The following is a 3,163-nucleotide window of genomic DNA, read 5'->3' as shown; positions in this document are numbered from 1 at the left end:
CCTTTAGCAATTGTTTGGGAATTGTGGAAAGTGAGAAACGAATGGATATTTTGATGTTACTGTGACTTAGTTGAATGCCCATTTAGTTATTTTTGTTTTTTTCATCAAAAGTGTTAAAAAATTATCTCTAATTGTTTCATCAAATCTCATGAAGGGAGAGTTATTTTTTTTTAGCAAATTGAGAACCAATAAAGTAAATCTGAATTTGATGGGAAAAAAAAATGAAGCATTGGAGATGGGTTTTCTTGATCAAATTTGATGAAAAGGGGAATTTTGGATAAGAGGAAGGTTTTTAAAAAGATTTTAATGAAAGGATTTGAGTAGTTCATATAAAATCAAGTTTTTTTAACTCAAATTTGAAATCAAGTTAGTTGAAAAAATTGGTGAAAGTTTGGAGATGCTCTAAAATGGTTTATGAGTTACCTTGGAGACGATGAAATGCCAAAATTTGATAGGACTAAGGCCTAAATTAGAAAATCTACAAGGTATTAACAATAGAATAAAAGTTATGAAATGATGAGATTTTTAACACTATATGAGGGAGAAGCTGTGTCTGTAGATTTAGGGTTTTTTAGATACTCTTAGGCTAGTTACATTGTGAGGTGTTTGATAGGTAGTAGGTTGTGTGGTTGTTGAAGAGGGAGAGATCTATATTTTCAGGTAATTTAACCAAAGAAAATGGTTATATCTGATGAGAACAAGAACAACCCCCACTTTGATTAAACCCATAAACTTACAAGAAATGAGTAGCAGAAGGTTTGTGGTGGAGATTAGGCCCAACCGTGGAGCCGTAAGCATGATTAATCAAAATTTAGCTCGAGCTCATCCTTACCCTTGTGTTGTCAACAAGGAAGTCTTGTTAGAAACCCATGAAATTTGTGATAAGTTACCCCCTCATCCAGCTCATAAACCAATCACAAGGAAATTTGCGGCACAGATTGCGAGCACACAACAAAATTGTCTAGAGAAAACTAAGAAACCCGATTCATCATCTGTTCAAAGCTTCAGAGTCTGGGAAGATTGTCCAGTAATAGATGCGGAACATAAGGCAGCTACAGACCCCCCAGTTCCAATGTCCTTGGAACAATGGAAGCAGTCCCGGATGAAGAGGAACAGATGGAAATTGAAATGAAAGATATATTTGAAGAGCCCGTTATGGATATTGACAGCTGCGACGCCAAGAATCCACTAGCAGTAGTCGACTATGTTCACGATGTGTATGCCTACTATAGAAAAATGGAGAGTTGTAGCGGTGTTTCATCGAGCTACATGTCACAACAATCTGACATCAATGAGAAAATGAGGGCAATACTAATTGACTGGCTTATTGAGGTACACCACAAGTTTGAACTGAGGGACGAGATGCTATTTCTGACTGTTAATATTACAGATCGGTTTTTAGCTCAGCAAGGAGTGGCGCGAAAGAAGCTGTAGTTGGTTGGTTTGGTCGCAATGCTCTTAGCGTGCAAATATGAGGAAGTTTTAGTACCTGTTGTGGATGATTTGCTTTTCATTTCAGATAAGGCCTACGCTAGGAAAGAAGTTCTTGAAATGGAGAGATTAATGCTTAATACATTATAGTTCCACATGTCAATTCCAACCCCATATGTTTTTATGAGAAGATACTTTAAGGCTGCTCAATCCAACAGGAAGCTTGAGCTTTTATCTTTCTTCTGATGAAGCTCTGCCTTGTGGAGTATGAGACACTCAAGTTCGCGCCATCTTTCTTGGCTGCTGTAGCGATCTACACTACTCAATGTACACTCTACGGGTTTAAGCAATGGAGTAAAACCTGCGAGTGGCACACTACCTACTCAGAAGATCAGCTCTTAGAATGCTCGAAACTGATAGTAAGCTTCCATCAGAAAGCAGCAACAAGGAGACTTACCAGGGTACACAGGAAGTACAATACATCTAAGTTTGGTTATGCGGCAAAATGTGAGCCAGCCAATTTTCTGGTAGAGACTCAACAACAATAGAGACAGGGTTCCCCGGAGTGGGGGGTTGAAAAAATTCAGCATTTTAGGAATTGATTTGATGAGTACTAAAATTTTAAGCTTGAAGCCATATGGTTGTGTTTACTTACAACCAAGGTTGTTTGCCATGTTCAATTTGAACATCTATTGAACTCTTTTTCTGTTCCATTCGATAATAATTTCAAGATTATACATTTTTTCCAATTCTCTTCAAAAAAAAAAAAAAAAAAAACGCTGTATGAGGACACCAATGTCTTACAACTATTTTTGGGATTCTATGTTTGAGGAGCAAATTATTTGTGCAAAGTTCATAGAAATTTAATTTAGCTACCAAGTTGTTATGATTTGAACTTCTAACTGACCGTGCAAAGAAGTAAAAATAGGGATATCTATAACTAGTGGTGTGATTTGTAGAACATGTGTATCTTAATGTGTTGAAATAAACTAGCAAGACTGATAGTTAAAAAGTAAGTTTATGATGATCGGTATAGGTTGCTTGTATTAGGCTAGGTTGAGAAACATGCATTGCAGGCATAAGACCAGTCTAAGTGTGATGCTTGTCTTTTATAAGAGCCTTGCTTCTTAGGCTCGAGCCTTTGTTTTTTTAAGCCGCAAGGTTTTGTTGTAAGCTGCTTTCCTTGATCTTCGAAGTGAATCTTAATCCATATGCCTCAACAACTTTTTAAATTGATTGTGACATTGTTTGAAAATACAAAAATATGTATTAACAGTGAACATGGAGGTAATGCATCTTTTGTTGATATGGCTAGCAAGGTAGGCAATAGAAAGCGCGCTTGCCTAGTGACATCATAATCATATGAACATTTTTTTATGGGATCATCCACTTATTTGTTCCACCATTTAGTGTTGTAAAAAAATGGCATGAATTAAAAATTGTCTAATTTCGTCTATTTTCGTTTCTATTCTCAATTCCTATTCGAATTCAAGATTCAAGCATAACCTATCAATACTTATTGTTTAATTGGCTTGCATGACATGGTGTACTAAACTATTAAATTTTTGTCATTTTTCCCTTGGTTTTCCTTTTTGTCCACAAATTCAAGATTCAAATACAATCTAAAGGTATTTTTGTTTAATTGACTCACATGGCATGGGGTACCAAAATCTGTTAAATATTTGTTACTTTTCCGTTCTTTTTTTCCTTTCTATCTCCTTTTTTTAATTTT

At 35.8% G+C, this 3,163-nt stretch overlaps 1 pseudogene; it reads left to right on the top strand.

Moving 5' to 3' along the window:
• The first annotated feature begins 584 nt into the window (after positions 1–584).
• Positions 585–1,981, top strand: LOC114307302 (G2/mitotic-specific cyclin-2 pseudogene; annotated as a pseudogene).
• The last annotated feature ends 1,182 nt before the right edge of the window (positions 1,982–3,163 follow it).

The sequence above is a fragment of the Camellia sinensis genome, chromosome 7 (assembly GCF_055761805.1).
Source record: "Camellia sinensis isolate YWXY chromosome 7, ASM5576180v1, whole genome shotgun sequence".
NCBI classification, from domain to species: Eukaryota; Viridiplantae; Streptophyta; class Magnoliopsida; order Ericales; family Theaceae; genus Camellia; species Camellia sinensis.
Note: the sequence above shows the minus strand (reverse complement) of the source record. Positions and strands in the feature narration are given on the sequence as shown.